Raw genomic sequence first — 20,845 nt, 5'->3', positions numbered from 1 at the left:
TTTGGAGTATAGACCCATGCTATATAGAGCTCGGTGGTTTATAGCAACTGGGATTGCACGGCAGAATCAGTCTACTGACTCCATAGGCAGTGCTCTCCTGTCAAGGACTGAGATTTTACACAGCATCCTCAGCACCTAATGTGGTTCATGCTGGGCCCTTAAGTCTACAAATCTGGAATCTGAAACCTTTGGAGTTATTATCATTAGCACTCACAAAATTTGATGGCATCTATACAGCTACTCCAAACTCTGAAAACCTCTGCGATCTGAAATGTCATGGTTCTGAGAGTTTGGGTAGGGGACTGTCTTATCTGTGTCTCCTGTAAGTGTCAGAGGTTCTGTCAGGATTTAAACTAAGACACGTCTCCCAATACTCAGGGTGCAAGGTAGGAGCCATTGAACTAAGGAGCATGAGCCCATCCTGAGAAAGAAATCAAGCACCCAGCTCTAAACAAAACATAAATGGACAAAAAAATGGCAAGCCCACCACCCTTCTCTCCTCATAATCTCTGCAATCGCTTTCATGGCGGGTGTGGGTTAGGGGTGTTTTCTGGCATGATGATTAACAGGCCATGAGGACATCCCTGGGGAGCATGCCGAGCATAGGTTTCATTCCCTGTAATTCGAGAAGACCTCCAGACTGCCTGTTTGCTAAGAACAAATCCCTCATCCTCTTGACTCTCTTCCCCTGCATGTGGGTTCCGCTTTGCTACCCGCGATAACTCTTGGAGATGCACTAGAGTCTTGGCTAGTCCCTCCCTGGGGGATCTTCTCTCTATCTTTGCCTCACTGAACCATTGGCTACCTGCCCTGGCTGTCTGATGGCCCCCATTGGTCTGCACAGCACATCTCTCTGAGATATTTCCATAACTTTGCCCTCTGTTTGTTTACACTGCTTGTCTCTGTTCGAATGAAGCTCAGTGTGACCGCAGACCGTGTCCTACCCTGCATGTCCAGCTACTGGAGTAGTTAGCAGCTCGGTCACCCTAAGTTTGCCTCTGCTCTGTCTACCTACCTATCCGCTTATCCCTCCCTTTCCTTCCTCCTTCTGCCTGCACATCAGCTTCTCTTCCTGCCTTGCCTATCACCTGTCCATGCTTGCTGGCTTCCATTCATCCGTACAAAGTTATGGGATAGAGCAGTAAACCTCCCCCTCCAGTAAGGGTGGAGGAAGACCCTTAGATTTTCTTTCTTTCTTTCTTTTTTTTTTTCGAGACAGGGTTTCTCTGTGGCTTTGGAGCCTGTCCCCTGGAACTAGCTCTTGTAGACCAGGCTGGTCTCGAACTCACAGAGATCCGCCTGCCTCTGCCTCCCGAGTGCTGGGATTAAAGGCGTGCACCACCACCGCCCGGCCTTAGATTTTCTTTATAGTTAATCTTTTAACCCTGCACACACTTCTCTATAGATTTTCTTTTCTCCTACCAAGTCTGTGATGTAGCACGATGCTTTTAACCACAAAATTCAAATTGCGAACAACTGTTTCTCACTCCCCCCCCTCGTCTCTCTGTTGTGTTTTGTCAGGGTCGAGTGACTGACAAAGATACCTCTTCAGCCAGCTCCTTGTGGATGAATGGATGACTATGCTCGGCGTTGTCTACACACGTTTTTCCTCTTAGGGGTAAGTTTGCGACATTGTGTCTCACATCTGCAAGAGTCTGTCCGTCTGGTGTCTTTGCTGAGCGACCACATTCCTGGGTAGCTGTGAGGTGGATGGGGATGGGGGGAGGGGAGCGGATTCCTTAGTCCTGATCTGGATGATCTGGCAGTCATGGGCTCCAGTCTGAGTCAGTTATCATTAAGGCGCTTGGCTAGATGGTTCACTCAGCGTGGAAATCTGCCCAGGCCCTGTCTGGGGCTCTAGACAGAGGAGATGGAGCTCACGAGCAACGTCTTGGATGTCAGATACTGATGGGCATGTGTTCAAAGTCCACAGTAAGTAGAACCTCCCATTGGAGAGCATTTAGGAAGTACAGTTTCTGGCTGGAACTGTACATAAAGAACCTGCCAAGGTTGAGGTAAGATTCCCACTGTATCGTTTTGGCTGTGCCATCCTCGGGTCTTTCCTGGTAGATGTATTGCCGAGGAGGCTGGCACTCCAGGCAGTATCTGGAGAAGAGGCTGGTGGGAACCTGGATGGTCTGCAACCCATGATGCTTTGCAGAAGTACTCGCAAAACAAACCCCACTAGCCTTTGCCTATTTTTCCTGGCTGATTGTATTGTACAAAACTAGCTCTTAGTTCGTGGGTCTACCTCTGATGGTCCAGAAACCACCAATCAAATGATCGTACTGCCCCAGTTCTGTCACCGTAATTTAATTATCCGTGGAATGCTGGTTCCTTCCTGATAATTGCATTGCTTGTTCATGTATTTGTGTGTCAGCTTCTTGTCGTCATTGGAGCCAGAGGTTATATCTCGTTCATTGCTGTCTGATTCCCGAGCCTACCTACATCTGTGAGTGGTGCACAACAGGCCTCTGTGTGTGTGTGTGTGTGATTCCCAAGTCTACCTACATCTGTGTGTGGTGCACAACAGGCGTGTGTGAGTGTGTGAGTGTGAGTGTGTGTGTGTGTTTGGAATGACATGACATGACCTTGTGTCTCCATGTGGTGTGGAAGCAAGGGGGCAACCTCGAGAGCCATCCATGTTCTCACTGCCTGGTTTGCTGATTTGGCTAGGCTGACTGGCCATTGAGTCCAAGAGACCCATGTGTTTTTACACATGTGATCTCAGATCACACGATCTGAGATTTCACGCTCATGCCACGCCTGAAGTTTTGTTTTTTACACGCGCTCTGGGGATTGAACTGTGTTGTAGAACACCGTCCTCTGAACACAGTATCCACCATCTTCAGAACAGCTGCAACTACTTAACACCCCTGAGCCTGGCCTGTTGACTGTTGTCCTTCCCTCATAGAAGTAAGGGGTGGGGAGAGTCATTCCCTTAACCCTGCATCTCCTGGCGATTAGTATGTAATTATGTCCCAATTTCATGTGACTCTGGAGAATTTGTCGCCTGTGGAAGATTAATTGAAGCGAGGGGACTCCATCTTTGTAGCTCTGGATAAGTCATCATCCATGCTGGGGCCAACCTTTTGGTAGTATTGCTACTTTTGGGGGGTGATCTATATTTCTGTGAGTAACCCCTCCAATATGCTCGGTAAGTAAGCAATAAAGTCATTCCCTGAAGTGCAATTTGCTGACACTACTTTGGTGGGAAAGGGTTCCCACACTTGCTGGCAAGGTCTAGGTCAGGCTGGAGTTTCTAGGGAAACCCTGTGTGTGTATGTGGAGGCCAGAGGTGGACATCAACCATCGTCCCTGATCACTCTCCACCTTATAGATTGAGGCAAGGTCTCTCCCTTGAATCTAGAGTGTACAAAATGGACTAGCTCGCCAGTTTGCTTTAGGGATCCCATCTCTGCCTGCCGTGTGTTAGGATTGCAGGTGGCTGCTACACCTGCCTGGCTTTTCTGTAGGTGCTGGAATCTGAACTCTGGTCCTCATGCCTGTGGGCAAATGCTTTACTCGCTGAGCCCTGTCCCACCCCCAGTTATTGGTATTTAATACACCTGCTGGGTCTTAAAAACCCTGAGTGTGGCTGGCTTGCTTCCTCCTTTTCCTTAGCATCTCATGGCTTGATGAGATGGAAAGTGTGTATAATTTGCAAGTATGTGTGGACCCCGGGACTAGCTTGTTCAACAGACCCCAGCTCCACCTGGACACAGCCCTTGCTAGCAGCCAAAAATAGACTAAAGTCTCAGGAATCTGCTCAGAACCTCCCGAGCTCGAGGGAGACCAGCCTGGGGTCTGTTTCCTTTGTTTTATCTGACAGGCAGGCATGCTTCTGGTGTCTGTGTTGAGGTAGACCAGAAGGGAATGCAGTGTGGGGCAAGGACATTCGTGGTCAGTGACTTCAGCAGTGAGGAGGCAGGTTGGGAAGAGGGAAGAGGGGAGTGGGGTGTGGGCAGATACCGGCAGGAGGAGTCACACTAATTAGTAGGGGCTGCAGAATGACTGAATGATTGCTTAATGCACTGGAAGGTATCTCGTCTGCTGAAAGGCACCCTCTGCTTAATACATCCTAACAAAAGACAGCAGCCTGTCTGTGCAGGCGATGGAGGAGGTGCCCAAATTAAAAGGAAGCTTGGCCTTTTTAGATTACTCTGTTCATTTCTTCTCTAACTTCGATTCTCTGACTGACTTGCACTCATCAGGAGCTTTGTAGATTGTATACTTTAGCCTTAAAAAAATCCACTCTGGGTTTACTGAGGGGCTGGACAGGGCACCTCAGTTACATTTAGAGCCAGGCAGGGTAGGGCCACTTTCTGAGGTGTCAAGGACAACCCTTAAAAATGTTGCAAACAGCATTCATGACTACTGTTTATAGACCAGGATTTCATGAACATGTTTTTTCTAAAAGATTTTTTTTTTGGTCCCTACCAAAAAGTTCATTTCTTCTTAAACCTCGTGTGTAGGTCTCTTTTAGTAGCATGACTTTTAAACAAGTACACATTTTATGACTTTCATAGGCATGTTGCCATTTACTTATTATAAAGCAATCCATTGAATTTCAAAACGGAGATTGTACGGGCTGGAAAGATGGTTCGGTGGTTAAGAGCACTCTTGCTGCTCCTTCAGAGGACCAGAGTTGAGTGCATAGTGTCTACACTGAGTAGCTCACAACTCCAGCTCCAAGGGGTCTGATGCCCTCTTCTGGCCTCTGAAGGCATCCACATGCATGTGTGTGTACAAAACGGTACAATGCATACACATCAAAAAGAAAAAAAAAAAACTTAAAAGGTCTTAATGCATTCTTCCATTTTGAATTGTCAAGTGGATTTAATTTGGATGTATTAACTTATAGGAAAAAATTCCTAGAAAGAAAAGCTTAAGAATTAGTTTTAAATTTTAATTTTTGTCATATAATACTTGTTTGTTCTTAGAAAAGTAACTGGTTGTTAAATTAATGAGGTTTGGGCCAGTAAGATGGCTCATTGGGTAAAGGCGCCTGTCACCAAGTCCGAATACCTGAATTCAATCCCCAGGACTCACGCTGTAGAAGACACCAGCTTCCATGAGTTGTCTTCTGACCTCCACATGGGTGCTGAGGTTTGTGAATGCACATGCGAGTTCACACATGCATGCACACATAGACACAGACGTTTTAAAAAATAGTGAGGCATACTTGTTATGCGATGCAAGATAACACCTGAACCTTTTGAATATTCATGATACAAACCTGATTTCCATAGTGATTAACTCCTTTAGGCATTTTTGCACATCTGATATCTTTTAAACACTCAGGAAAAAGTTTGTTTTGTAATTTAGATTTACACTGGCTTTCGAGTGACAGATTCAATTTTGAATTTTCTTTGAATTAGAGATTTAACGTCATTTCTAGTTTGCTTTAAAAGTTAAAAATAATGTATCCTCGATATGCAGCAGCAACTTTTGGGACCCTGTCATCACAAAGTCCTCAGAGCAAGAAGCTAGTCTGTGGTCAGCCAGCAGTGTGGCCCTTCATTGCAACGTGGTCCTGATGCTGACATTGCAGCTAGAGGCTTGCTTAGGCATCTGCTTGAGTCGGAAGCAGCTCGGAAGGATGACTGAGGGACTTCAGGGAGAATCTCTGGACAGTTTCCTTTGATCAGCAGGGGTCATAAGTAGTGTAGTTTTATTTACTTATTTGCATATGTTCACTGTACAAAATAATGGATTTCTTGATGTTATTTTCATGTCTGTATTCGATCTTTTTGATCATTTTTAACTCTTTGTTGCCTTCTTTTACCTCTTCCCCTCCTGGCAAACCCTTTTCTCTTCACAGATAAAAACAGCCTCCTTTCTATTTTCATGCCTTTTTTTAAGTGTCTAGATAGCACATACAAGAAAGCGTGTGATGTTTTGTTTTATGAATTCTGGCTTATTACATTTGACGTGGTGATTGTTAGTTCTGCCCACATTCCTACAAATGACATAATTTCATTCTTTTTTTTTTTCTTCTTTTGAGACACGGTTTCTCTGTGTAACTTTGGTGCCTGTACTGGAACTCATTCTGTAGAACAGGCTGGCCTCGAACTCACAGAGATCCTCCTGCCTCTGCTTCCCGAGTGCTGGGATTTAAGGTGTGCACCACCACCGCCTGGCTACAATTTCACTCTTAAAGCTGAATAAAACTCCATTGCAGCCTCAGGAAACTAAACACAGGCCGAGCTAGATCATAGGACAGCCCTGTGTTTAGTCTCCCGAGGTTGCCTTTTTCTTAATGAAGGTGCCTTAGTTAGGGTTTCTATTGCCCGAGTTACAGACTGCTGTGAACCACCATGCAGGTGGGGAATCAAACGTAGGTCCTCTGGAAGAGCAACCAGTGCTCCTAGCCACTGGACCAGCTCTCCGTCTTCCAGTTTACATTCTCAGGCAGACTTTGTGTTAAATGACTCATGTTAGTGTTTTACTTAAGCCTTATAATAACCCCAGCAGGCAAGCGGTGTTATCCCTGTTTTACAGATTGGGAATCAGGCTTAGAGGAATTAAGTCATTTGTATAAAGCCACACAGTAGTGTTGGAAGACAGGCTGGAGAGACTGTACAGCTTTGATCCTGGGGGGGGGGGGGAACCAGGTAGCTTCCTGGTTCCACAACTGAGTGGCAAGCAAACTGTATATGTCTATTGTGTATTTGTGTGGGGTTTCAGCATCTTCCCTGGGAGGCAAATCTTTGGACATGAAGGCCGCTGTACCTACCTCCACTCTAGCCTTTGGTGTGGATTTGAAGCCTTTGGGTTTGGTACAGCCTGGCTAGATTTGGAATTCTTGCTCAGCTGGGGAGAAAAGTCAGAAGCTCAGGTAATATTTCTGAAAATATTCTTGCTGCAATGTTTCTATAGTTTTGTGTTGCTTCAGCCTATGTGACCTGAAGGATTGTTGTTCCTCAGAAATAGCACAGGAGATGCCCATCTTCTCAGGAGGTATCCAGGACGTTTGTCTTGTTAGTGTGACTGTATCAAAGAGATGATGTTCCTGTTTGTGCAGGGTTAGTATTCTGGAATCTTGTTTGGATAAAGGCAGTGTGTGTGTGTGTGTATACATTTTTTTTTTTTGAGATGAGGTTTCTCTGTAGCTTTGGAGCCTGTCCTGGAACTAGCTCTTGTAGACCAGGCTGGCCTCGAACTCACAGAGATCTGGCTTCCTCTGCCTCCCGAGTGCTGGGATTAAAGGCGTGTACCACCACCAAGGGACAGTTTAAGTTTTAGTTACTGTTTTCCTTTATTTAACCCTATACTGATGATCAGTCAGCAGCAATGAATACTTCTGCTGAGCTGCTTCTCAGTAATTACCTGAGTGACTTTCTAAGTGTGGTTGGCACAGAATTGAGTTTCTCATACTCAGAGCAGAGGGAGTATTGATATCCCCTCATGTTACTTTTAAAATCATCTTTGATATTGGAGGGTGAAGTTCAAGTGGTTGAGCTCTTAGCATATGTGAGTCTGTAACTTTCATCATCAGTATTGTAAAAAATATAATTTTAGCTTTTCTTGGCCCTTTTTATACTTCTGCTTTTATGATTTTATGATGTTTTCCATTTTATGATGAGGCAAATAGATTTCAGATAGCATTGGCATTACTAAAGTGAGTTGCTGACCTGGGTTTTGATATTTTCCATTGTATTTACCATAATTTTATTTTTAGTATTTGTGAAAGTAGGACACATGTGTTTGCACAAATTATTTTGACTTTTGTGTGTGACTGAATATCAAATACAGGACCTTGTGCATGCTAGCAAACACTGATCATCACCAAGTCCTCAGAGGTTTTTTTTTTTTTTTTTTTTTTAAAAAAATAATTATCTGAAGATTTCACCCATGTTTGTGATCTTTTCTGGTCACACTCATCACTGACCTTCTGCCAGGTTCCTCATCCACACGCGTACCCCTCTTCCTACCTCGTCTGGGTTCAACTTTCATGTCTGTTTATATTTTGCTCTGTGACCCACTGAGTTGAATCAGGGGCCGCCTCTACAGACATGGGCGTGGAGCTGTCCATGAGAGCATGGGGATCACCAGCGAAGGCAGTGACTTCCTCCCCCCCCAGAAGCCCTCCGTTGTCAATAGCTCCCCTTCGCAGGCTGTTTCCCGTCAGCCTCTCTTATCCATTACTGAACATTAGGCCCAGCCTTGTATAGATCCGGTGCTGGCACGTGCAGCTCCTGCAAGTTCACGAGTGCTATGACCTCATTTCATGGCTGTCCTCTCCTTTTTATTCTTTCTACCCTCTCTCCCATGACCGGACTTTATTTTATTCTAGAGGAATTTCTTCACCATATTTTATCATTTTCCCCCTTCCATGTCTTCTCCAATCGAGGCAGAAACCCTCATGAGCATGCCTTTGCGAACACGTGTGCTCCCACAGTGTAGAATATTCATATTCTTGATTACAATCAGGACGACAGTTTCGTTTAGTCTCGACTGGGCATTTAAGCGAAACAGTGTTTTTCATGGACTGACACGTGTGAACGCATATGCCATTCACTCCCACCTTTTATTAAGAAAATTTGCAAAATTTCTCTGAATACAAAAAAGATCAAAAGAGAACCACATAGCATGAACCATCAACTTGCCACTTAAAGTCTGTAATCATTAGCATTTCTATGGTATTTGCTTTTAGCTATACTTTTGCTTCTGAAGTAAAAACTTCCCGAGTAGCAATTTGCATGTTTTTTGGGGATCTTTGCCAAGGAGTTTAATTTTAGATGCTTGTTAACACATATGCCCTGTTACACCATCTTGAAATGGAGCAGGAAAAAGATGAAGCCTGGCTTTCTGATTTGAAAATATGCCGGGTTTTGGAATTCAGGGATGGAGACCTAAATCAAGAGTATTTTACCGAAGCTTCTGTGTCTAAGGAGCTTGAAGATCTGTCTTACATTATTTGAGACCCTGGTGACTTTGTACACACTCAGAGCTGAAGTTAGTGGGGTGAATTCAACAGAAAATGCAAACAAGCCCACTCGAAGTGTCTGGTCATAGTTGGTAGTGACTCACCATCACGGATCATTCTGACATTAAAGGGATCTACTTACAACATGTACCACAAGATCAGAATCACCTTCCAATCTAGACACAGGAGTGATACATAGATGCCCATGTGATTCCAGACAGGCAATTGTACTGACAGGGCGTCCACCCTCAGATGCTGCTGTGTCTCCACCTTCCTTCTTGTAGAATGTTTCCATTTGTACCTAGGAGTCTTCTCCTTGTCAGGGTTACGTGGAAGACTTTTTATTCCCCCACTCCAGATTATTTGTTTATGTGTATGTGTTATTTATTTTGTCTTTTGTGTGTGTGTGTGGTGTGCACGTGGTGGGCGGAAGCGGTGCATGTATCTGTGTGTCCCTGTCTGGAAGGTGGACATTGACTGAGGCAGGATCTCATACTGAGCCTGGAGTTTATCATCTTGACTAGACTGGCTAGCCACCGGACTCTCAGACTCGCCTATCTCCTCCATCTCCCGCCATGAAAGGTGCATGTAAGTTCCAGGCATGCACCTTTATGTGGGCATTGGGGATCAGGTTCTCCTGCTATGCACGCCCTTTGCCATCTCCCCAGCCCTGCTCATTTTTTTTAAGTGGTAGCCGTGATGCTGCTAGATTTAGAGAACCAGTGGTCAGTGACTGTAGTGGTACTGTTAGTCTTTCTGTATTTACCTCGGGCCTTTCAAAAACACACATTTGGGGAATTCCCAAGTTTTCTGTTCTGTGACTGGGCTGCTATGGCAACCTTCTTAGTCAGTCAGAGGCTGTGGTTACTTGGGTGTGTATCTTTGCTCCAGCGCTTGGTGCTGACCAGCTCTGTCACCTTATGCCTTCATTATGGCCCCTGTCACCTACCTAATATTTGTATTTAAGAGAGTCTGTGACCCAGCCTAACTTTCAGCTCCTGACCTTTTTCCACCTCAGCCTCCACCTCCCAGATGCTGGGCTGTGGGCATGTATTACCACAGTGGGCTAAGGCATCAGTTTAAAATATACAGTGGAAGGAGGCTGAGTTGGGTGATTTTGTTTTGTTTTTAAACCCACTCTACCAGTATTAAAAGTTTTTGGCTCTGTGTTAGTTTAATTTTTTTTTGTGGCAATTCCATTTGCTTTATAAATATTACACTGGTGACTTTATTCAATGTTTTTATTTGCCAGTTGAGGTTAGGAAGCATCCCCTCAAGTATGTGTTAAGCTATGTAAAATATTACTCTCAGTGTGGCTTTTTTATGTGTCGATGCATACATGTCAATATGGTATGTTTTAAAATCCAAGTAAGGAATTAAAAGTCTGTCTAGCTACAGTCGAATCTGACCCTTAATAACTCACCTATTGCATATTAGCTCCACCCACTTATTGAAAGTTACCTGGATGTGCACACATGCACAGTGCATGTGTGGTCAGGGGATGATGGACAGGTGTCAGTTCCCACCTCCCACCATGCTGAGGTCGGTGCTGTGCACTGCAGTCGAGCTGGCCTGCAAACTTTCTGGAGATTCCCCCCCCCCCCCCACCTCACTGTAGCAGTTCTGGGGTATCTGCTTATTTTGCATGGGTTCTAGGGTTTTCTATGTGCCAGCAAACAGTTTAAGTCACTGAGCCATCTCAACACAGCCCTACTACTTTTTGTTTGCTTGAGACAGGGTTTCACTGTTTCGCTCTGGGTGTCCTAGAACTTGCTTTCTAGATGAGGCTGGCCTCGAACTCACAGAGATCCGCCTGCCTCTGCCTCCCGAGTGCTGGGATTAAAGACGTGCGCCACCACTCAGCTCCCAGTCACGTTTTAAAAATGGGAGTGTTTCCTCACAGCGCTCTCGCCACACCACACGTTCAGGATGAGCTGTATGTCTGTATACTTAGAATGCATGCACCTTAAAAATGCAGGATTTTTGTTCCTTCTGTGGAATATGGCCCCCAAAATTTAAACATCACCACAGAGGTGTAATTCTGTTCTGCTCAGCACCTAGCCAACAACAACAAAAGTCTAATATAAAAATGACCTAAAAACATTGTAATTTTTTAGGTTTAACATCTCTCATCAAAGGTTGAAGTGAGGCTTAAAAACTCTACCTTTAGCTGGGCGGTGGTGGCGCAGGCCTTTAAGCCCAGCACTTGGCAGGCAGAGGCAGGTGGATTTCTGTGAGTTCAAGGCCAGCCTGGTCTATAAGAGCTAGCTCCAGGACAGGCTCCAAAGCTAGAGAAACCGTGTTTCGAAAAACCAAAAACCAAAACAAAACAAAACAAAACAAAAAAAACACCTCTACCTCTGCTGTATAACTTTTATTTACAGTAATTTAATGCATGTTCTTGATAAAATAGCTCTACGTTTAGGTTATAAGGACTTTGAGTGTAAAACGCTGTTGCCGAGCTAACTTGAAAACAAACAAACAAAACAATAAAAACACGATTCCAACAAGGCACACAGAATGAAGGTCTGTCTGATATTTTGCTAATCACAGCATCGTCTTTAGGGCTGCTCTTGAGGCCCCGTTTGATGACCGTAGCATTCCATCTGTGGCTTTGACTGCTTTCCCAAACACAAGGGTGGTAGGTGTGTATTCTCAGTGCTCCAGGGCTTTTAAAACGAGCGTAGAGCGGCTCTGGAGTGAGTAGGGCTTTATTCTGCACGTCTCGCAGCCGGGCTCCTATGGAACTCCGGTGGTCATGGTGGATTGCCGGCCCAACAAGAGCCTAGTCATGGGCAGCCCGGTGTCTCCAAAGCGTGGTGGCAGGCCATCCTGGGTACTCACTCCAGGCAGCGCATGGAAAAACCACTTTCTGGTTAAGTCTGCCTCATACTGTTCCATCAATGGAAAAAATTGAACATGATGAGGGTGTGTAGCAAGCAAGCAGACAGAAATACATCCAGCATTGCACACGATCCGTTTTTAGCTCCTAACGGCTGAGCAGTTGAAGTGTTAGACACCGTTTCCTGGCTCAGCAGGGTGGAAGGAAGACAGGACCATGGCTCCTAGCTGGGAGAAGGCTCCTGCGAACACCTGGCCACAGCCACAGTTCTGACCAAGGTAGGGTCCTAACGACGTTTATTTCTGTTCTTCTGAGTTGAGCCAGCTCACCTGGGAGGTGTTTTTTTTTTTTTTTTGTTTGTTTGTTCTGGAAAGTTTCCTTGGCAGCACGTCCTTGAGTACTGCCTTTGTCTCCCGTTAGTTTATCCTCAGACAGCACACGTTACTGTGAAGCAAGGAATTATTATCCGAAAGGGCAGTGCACACATGCTCCCGGACGGCTCTGGGTGACACACGGCAGCTGCTGTAGAATGTTTTATGAACTGAAAATTCTCCAAGCCGATTTGTATCGGCTGGTTTTCCCCACGATGTCTGAAGAAAGTGCCTATTTCTTAGTTTGATTGTGTTAAAACTATTATGTGACTGTTATGTATCTTTCCCAGCTGATGGGGGTGGGTAGTGGGAAGACGAAGTGTGCCTCCAATTATATTTTGGCCATTTCCCATGTTTGTGTCAAATGCAGCTTTTAGCCGGGTAACGGTTTATTTTCTGACTTGTAGTTTGCTCTTCACTGCTCAGTATTGTTTGCCCTTAGACTTGTCCTGAACTTTTGGGGAAAACAGAATCCATTGTAGTCTGGGTGGGAAGCCCCCAGTGTAAGCAGAGGGAGGGATCCAAGTGGTGGCATTCATTAAGGCTTGAACTCTGAGCAGACGCTGTCCCAGCTGAGGGCGTGTGCTGACAGCGGGGACAGAGAAACCCTAGCTCGGGTCCCTCTCGCTTGGCTTACCATTCATTTGGCCCAGCATGTAATTCTCAGAAAATTGGTGGGTGGAGAGACAAAAATAGGAAGATCTTTTGAAGTCATAACTTGGAAGTATATTTATAGGAGACCTAGGGAGTACGGGTTCATCTATATGGCTGCCGGAGTGTTTCCTAGGATGCTTTAGCCTTTTTCTGTGGCCTTAAGTCAGCGTTAGGGATTTCAACAGCCTTTTGCCTTTCTCTATGAAGATGCTGTGTGTGAGTGGGGTCATTCAGCAAGAGTTCCTCTTTAGCTGTAGGAAGTCTGTCTTCCCGGGGGTGTGGTGGGCTCCCCCAGTCCATCCTGTCCTTCATAGAAATGTCTTTGGGAGGGTGGAGGCATGGGGGTGACGTTCAGGTCAGTTACTACCCACAGAATAATTAGTCTCATTGTTGATTTCCTTTTAATGTCAGAAATGTTGCTCAGACAGAGAAGGGGGAACAGTGCAGAGTGGGGATTCTCGGTCCCTTTTTCTGCTGAGTTGGACACTTGGCACCGGCTTAGATTTTCATAGGCTCACAGGCAGATGCCAAAGCTGCAGAGCTCAGTGACTCAGGTCCACGGCTCCAGCTTAGCGAGTGTCGCGAATACATTCAGATAAAACCATCAGCGATGGTTACAAGTCTTCTCAGGCCAGACTTAAGGGGAAAAGGCAACGGAGGCTCAGGGTACGTGGGGAGAGATTGCCCTCCCATCATGGCTCTGCTTGCACTCGATCAGTAGAAAGGCCGATTCTATCTCCATGAACTAAGTTTGTGTTGAGTAGAGCCCCTCTTACTAAATAGTTAGTATGGATCTCCACAACCCCTTCAGATGTAACTACGGAATGAATGAATGAGTGAGTGAATGAATGAATGAGTGAATAAACCCAGAATTCCTCTTTAAGTACCCAAGGCCCTTCCGCAAACTTGTGCAGGCCTTCCAGGATTCCCTGCTCTGTGGGGTTCACCTACGTGGCGATAATAAATTGATTTAGTGTGCACAATTCTGCACCTCAATTGCTAGATTTCTTAGAAAATTATTTCCTTTTCATAGAACATTCTGAGAGCGGAGGTCATTTTGCACCTATTTTTACTTTTTAAAGAAATAGCATTTTCTCCTTGGAAGTCAGATATGTCTTAGAGACAGGCTGCTTTGTGAGAACCAGAAAAGGTAAGTATTTCTGAGAGGAAGGACTTATGGAATTGATAGGCTCAAAGGAAGCCATTGATATGGAAGAAAATAAGTGTTGATGCAAAATACAGGGGGCCAACAATTGGATTTTAATAGCAGTGGTTGGGTATTTTTTTTTTTTTATTACTCAGTCTTGCTTAGCGGCCTATAGGAATAGATGCCTGATAGTTCTGTCTGGGTATAATTTTATTTTCTGTAGTTCTGGGGTTAGAATCCAGGGTCTCTTGCATACTAGGCAAGTGCTCTGCTATTGAGCTAATCTCCCCAGTTCCCCAGTGCTCCATAAAACAGGCTAACAAGTGTTGGGAAGACTTAACCGTGTCCCAAGGATCTATTTTACATTCTTCCTTGATGCCCCCCTCACTTTCTCTCTATAGTCTTTCCAAGTTTTTTGTTGTTGTTGTTTTGTTTGTTTATTGAGACATGGTTTCTCTGTGTGCCCCTGACTATCCTAGAACTCGGTATGTAGACCAGGCTGGCTCCAAACTCAGCCTCTGCCTTCAGGGGCTGGGATGAAACTGTGGACGGAGTGTTGAGTGGAGCCTGGCTTTCCCCGTTCTTTGTCGTCCATAGTTACAGAGACACAGAGCTGAAAAGGAATCTTAGATAGTTGTATAAACTGGAAAACAACTGAATTGGAAGATCCAAATGACAGAGGAAAGGAGTTAGGGGGTCAGGATATCTTCTTCAGTCTATCCTCACACTCTTTTGAAACTGGGGACACTCTGGTGTGTCCGTGTCTCTGTATCTATAGTAAGTTAATGATGACCCACATGTACATGCGTGTGTATGTACAGGTACACATTTCGCACGCACACATTCGCCTCTGTTTCCTTACTCCTCTCCTCCTCCTGCTCCTTCTCCCTCTTTTCCATCTCTTCACAGATCCCTCCCAGTTTAGGCAGACTTACACATCTGTGCAGAGGAAGCATTTCTGCCTTTTCGTTGTCTCTCACGCGGTTCACAGCTCTGCCCAAACCATGGCCTTTATCTTTGTACTGTTGCTGCAGAGAGCGCCCGCCTCACACAGTCACCAGATCTCACTACAGATGGTTGTGAGCCACCATGTGGTTGCTGGGAACTGAACTCCGAACCTCTGGAAGAGCAGCCAGTGCCCTTAACCACTGAGCCAGCCCTCCAGCCCTCACAGCAAGATTTTCTCACCGTAACAAATTCCCTTTTGCTGTAGTGAGACGCCTTCATACCTGGAAAAATTAGAACAATCTGGGGAGAAAGACCTGGGACTGAATGACGGACTTAATTTCTAGGTCCCACTTCCCCAAATACCGGATATTGGCAAATGAAATTTCAGCATGAATTTTGGAGGGGACAAACCACAGCAGGCAGGAATGTTCCTCGTCATGTTTTAGTTGGAAGATGTCCCCTGCTCTCTGGGTCAACATTAGAATATCAGTTGGGTTTCTCCTGTGTGAATTTCAGGCCTTCTGAGCACTCACAGACTCGGGAGGTTGGAAGGCTGAAATCCTAGTACAGCAAGGCCGCACTCCTGAGACCCAGGGAAGAGCCCTCCCTTGGTTACCTCAGCTTCTGGTGGGGGCCACTGCCTCCTGGTATCCTTGGTTTGAAGCTCCATGACTCCAACACCTGCCTCTGCTCCTTGGTCTCATTCTGATCGTCTATTTGGGCTGTGGCAGTTCTTCCCTGGTAGTTGGCACTATAGCAGGGACAAAAACAGAGTCATGGGCTGGTGTCTCGCAAGGCAAGGCACTTGGAGAAAAACAGTTTACGTATAAAGTGGTGGACCAAGTTATCACCTAACACTCTATCAAATGGCTGTGGATAAAGTTGATGTCAGGAATCCTCCGCAGTCACTTTCCTGTCTTGTTCACTGAGGCAAGGTCTCTCAGTCAAACCCAGAGCTCACCAATGTGGCTAGTCTTTCCAGTCGCTTTGCACTGGGGATCCTGCCTGTATTTCCGAGACTGGAATTACCAGCAGGTCACCAGGCCCACCTGATGTTTACATAAACTCTTGGCCCTCTTGTTAGTATGGTGAGTGCTCTAACCACTGGGTGATCTCCCTGGTTTTTATTTACTTAAGTTTTCTAATTCCTTTAGTGAGCATGCAAATTAATGAGTTTCATCATAGCATCCATACATTTAACATTGTGTTTGGCTCTCCACCCTGAGCCCTCTTCCCTGTCCCCTATACTTGCTGGTCTCACTTTTGCCCCTGTTGAGTTCTCACTCTGTCAGGTCATGGAATATTTTTCTTCATTTCCCCCCACTGCTCTATTACCTTTATGGGCTTTTCCTCGTCTCCTTGACCCCTTAGTGTTGGAGTCCCGTGGCTTCTCCTTGCTGCATGAGACAGAGCTCATCCAGTTTGCCATCTTCCCTTGCCTGACTACGGCCTCACGTATCCAGCTACCCCACTCAACATGGTCATGTCCCTGTCTAGTGGCCACACTCAAGCCCAGCATGTCCAGCATGAAATCCCGAATCTTTCATGTTAGCCAGCTTCCCTCTGCTGTGACAAGGAGGGACAGGCGTTTGGGGGGTTTGTGATAGCAGTAGCTTCAGTCTGGGGTTGATTGATGGTTGTTTTGGGACCTGTGATGAGGCGGTATATCATGGTAGAGAGCACAATGGTACAGTGTAGCCCACCTTGTGGCAACAGGGAGGAAGAGAGAAAGCAAGATCTCAGTGTCCCGGTAGCTCCTTTAAAGGCACCCCATCCCACTAAGGCCATGTCTCTTCATAGTTTATCTCCTTCCGTATGTGCCACAGGCTGGCAACTAAGGCTTTAATCTATGGGCCTTTAGGGAATTCATTTTCAGTGTTTCACTCTGTATTGCAGGCTGACCTTTAGCTCTTGATTCTCCTGCCTCAGCCTCACCAGTTCTGGGATTATAGGCGTGTGCCACCATACTCAACCCTGTGTGGATATTTGAGATATAAACTGTAACATATTTCCCTAGTCTGCTCTATTCTGCCTGCCCTTTCCCTGTGACCTAGTGACCTAGACTAGTCTTGGGGTTGTCCTAGCATCTCTTTTCGCTACGTCTCTCCACCGCTGGTCCCGCCTTCTCTCACTGTATCCAATGTCTGTCCCCTCCTCAGCCCCACTCAGCTGCATCCTGACCTTTCTCACCTGATTCCTGACCCTGGCTTAGCGTGTCTGTTTGCCTCTGCTTGCCTTGGCAGTCCAGGTGCCTGTAAGCACCCATGAAGAGCCCTCTCTGCCATCTCATTGTAGCTCAGCATCAATGCGAATAGCCCCAGCACTTTGGATGCCTCTCCCAGCTGCACTCTCGGCTTTTCAGGCCTCATTGCTCCCTCTGTGCTGCTGCTCTTCACTCTCTTTGCTCCTCTGCTTCAGACCTATTTGCTGTACACTCTCCGTCCACTGCGATGCTCCGTCCTCCCTTCCTTCTTGTCTCTTTCCGTCAGCTGGGATGCTCTGTCCTCCCTTCCTTCTTGTCTCTTTCCATCAGCTGGGATGCTCGTCCTCTCTTCCTCTTTCCATCAGCTGGGATGCTCTGACCTCCCTTCCTCCTTGTCTCTCTCGGTCAGCTGGATGCTCTGTCCTCCCTTCCTCCTCGTCTCTTTCCCTCAGCTGGGATGCTCCGTCCTCCCTCCTCGTCTCTTTCCCTCAGCTGGGATGCTCTGTCCTCCCTTCCTCCTCGTCTCTTTCCATCCCCTGGGATGCTCCGTCCTCCCTTCCTCCTTGTCTCTCTCGGTCAGCTGGATGCTCTGTCCTCCCTTCCTCCTTGTCTCTCTCGGTCAGCTGGATGCTCTGTCCTCCCTTCCTTCTTGTCTCTCTCGGTCAGCTGGATGCTCTGTCCTCCCTTCCTTCTTGTCTCTCTCGGTCAGCTGGATGCTCTGTCCTCCCTTCCTTCTTGTCTCTCTCGGTCAGCTGGATGCTCTGTCCTCCCTTCCTTCTTGTCCCTGGGCACCTTTGGTTTCACCATCATTGTCCTGAGGTTTGCTACTGTTTCCACTCTGAAAGGGGAAGCTGGGAGTTAAATGTGCTTTTTAAGAAGATGGAGTAATTCCAGGAGCATTTTGACTTACTTCGATGCGGTACCATGTTTAATGATTTGAATCATTGCCGTGACATAATACCGGATAAAAGCAACTTAAGAGAGAAAGGTTTTTTGGCTCACAGTTCCTGATGTGGTCCATCATGGTAGGGACGGCAAGGCAGTAAGAGTGTGAGGCAGCTGGTCACTGGCGTTGCAGCCAGGAAGCCGAGAGTGATGAATTCTGGTGCTCAGCTCTCCTCCTTTTTATTCAGGCCATGGTTCCACCACGTGGGATGGCTCCACCCACAGTGAACGTGGGTCCTCCCACCCTATTAACCTAATCTAGACAACCCCTCACAGGCACGTCCAGAGGCTGATCTTCTAGGTGACTCTAGAGCCTGACAATTTGGCAGTTAGTATTAAAGATGATGAGAAAGATCCTGGTTTAGGGTGGAGAGATGGCTCAGAGGTTAAGAAGACTGGCTGTTCTTCCAGAGGTCCTGAGTTCAATTCCCAGCAACCACATGGTGGCTCTCAACTATCTGTAATGAGATCTGGTGCCCACTTCTAGCCTGCAGGCATACGTGCAGACAAAACACTACACATAGTAAATAAATCTTTAAAAAAAAGATACTGGCTTGATTCCTACTTTCCCCCCACCTTAGTGATCTTGAGCAAACCATTTAACCTTTGGAGACTTAAATTCCTTTTTCTATAAAGCAAGGGCAATTGCGCGAGTTAATAGTGAGGGCTCTTATTTCCCATAGACCTTTGACACCAAGCAGCATCTGCAACATGCTAAATTCTTCCCACTCTTCCATATATCCATTGACATTGAGTTTCAAAACATTTCAATTCCTGTGCAATTTTAACAAATTAAGTTAAATACTTTTTTTTTGTGCTTTCTTGAGTCAAAGCCTCAAGAATTCCAGGCCACCCTTGGATTTGCTAACAAGCTGAGGGTGACCTTGAACTCTTGACCTTCCTACTTTGGCCTCCCAAGTCCTCGCAATTTCAGATGTGTATTACCAGCAACCTTAAACTGGACTTACTAGTTCTGTCCGTTTCCCCCCTGAAGTTTGAATAAGTTGTTGGGTAAACTCTTAGCAGATTTGTGTGTAATCACAGGCATTAATAGAAGTTGCAGTGAAGTTTTTTGGGGAGCTCCATCCAGTTAGCTGATGACTAAATGACTTTTCAGGTGACTTGCCATGGTTTTCTCTGGCTACATGGATCGAGCTCCCACGACAATGTCTTATTTTTTCTTAAGGGTAACTTTAAGACAGTAGCCTTCAGATAGAAACCTAGTAAAAAGTGAACCCTGAAGTGGGGCCCCACCTCCAGTTAAAGTAGAATGGTCACACATTTACAAGGGTATGGGACACACCTATTTACATGAAGGGGAAAATGTGTGGTTTGTGCCCATTCATTTTTCAGGTTTAAATGGAACATTGTATAATGAAGAAAGACTTTTTGCCAAGAATAACTTGGTAGAATCACTGGAGCATATTTTGGTTGTAAAATGTGACTGAGGCTCAGGGGTTCGATGTCTGCTTTCAATTTCCTGAGGCACGTGTCTTATTCGCGGGTCTCTGCAGCCAGAAACAAGGAAGCCAATGGTTGCAGCCCCGCAGTCCAAGTCTCCACGCTGCCTGTATTGTGGGGTGAAGCCTGGGTGCTGCTTGCAGGAACCAAGCTTGCTTTTGTAGACCAACTCAAGCAGAGTTAACAAAGAGAGGATATTTAAAAGTCGGGCTGACAGTTTTGACTGTGGAGGTCATAAGTTACAGAGGAGAGCCCATGAAACCCATGTTAACTCTTCAGAATATTTGGTTGTGGCTCCTGCCCCTGAACAGCACAAGGTCTTGGGGGACTGGAATGTGGGGGAGAATTTGGATGGTACTGATGGAGACTTGGGAGGAAGGGTAAAGTAGAATGGAACATTAATATATTAAAAACAAGCAAATATTGGGGGGGGGGGTGGGCCAGCTGGCAGAGTGCTTGCCTTACAAGCCTGATGACCTGCGGTCAACCCCAGCACTCCACCTTCAAAAGCAAAAACATCAATAACAAAAGCTTAAAAAAAAACCCAATAACAGTATAGTATGTGTGGGTAATCTCAGTGCTGGAGAAGTAGAGACAGCTGGATCCCTGGGACTCCCTGGCCACTCAGCCTGGCCTGCTCTGCTAGTTCCAGGTCAGTGAAAGAGAAACCCTGTCTCAATGAGAATACAAGGTGGATGCTGTCTAAGGTACAGCAATTTGGGGTCTTTTGGTCTCTGGACCCAAATAAGACATATGCATGCTCACCCACACAGACAAATGCACTTACACACAAGCAAAAAGAAATAAACACACACACACACACACACACACACACACACACACACACACACACCCCACCGCTGCCGCCACCATCACCACCAAAGCACAACACTTGAAAGTGCCTGGCTGGAAAACAAGACCTGTTGTGATAATTCTTAAAGGAAGATGTTTTCTCCTTATCAGGGCTATTTCATTCGATTCCATGATTTTGCCTGAAAGGATTTTTTTGTTGTTTAATCCCTGAACTGTTTTCAGTTCCTGTGATGGTTCAGCTGTAGCCAGCCACTCGATTTAGTTGGCATTCCGCAAACATACCAGCAATATTTGTGGGATGCGGTTTGTGTGCTGCTGGAGTTGTGTGTTCTCTATTGCTGCTCTGTGTGGCTCATGCCCGTAATCTCCCTCCCATCCCACACAAGCTGACAGTCGCTCTGAAAAAGGGATCCCATTGCACTCCTTCGGCTTTCCTTGAAGCACTTTGCAGGAATCCTGGAAAGTTTCCAAGCCATTCCTCCCGACTTGCTGAGTGGAGCAATTTATGTCCTTTCCCAAGAACACATCT

At 46.0% G+C, this 20,845-nt stretch overlaps 1 protein-coding gene across 1 annotated transcript in view; it reads left to right on the top strand.

Annotated features, from left to right (window-relative positions):
• Positions 1-1,519: 1,519 nt before the first annotated feature.
• Tiam2 (TIAM Rac1 associated GEF 2) overlaps positions 1,520-20,845 on the top strand; it is a 141,437-nt gene continuing 122,111 nt past the window's right edge. Inside the window, exon 1 of the mRNA XM_038338851.1 lies at positions 1,520-1,618. The gene's annotated coding sequence lies outside the window, so the exon portion shown is untranslated. The remainder of the gene's footprint in view (positions 1,619-20,845) is intronic.

Source organism: Arvicola amphibius, chromosome 8, assembly GCF_903992535.2.
Source record: "Arvicola amphibius chromosome 8, mArvAmp1.2, whole genome shotgun sequence".
In the NCBI taxonomy this organism is placed as follows: domain Eukaryota; kingdom Metazoa; phylum Chordata; class Mammalia; order Rodentia; family Cricetidae; genus Arvicola; species Arvicola amphibius.
This window is presented reverse-complemented; position numbering and strand designations above follow the sequence as displayed.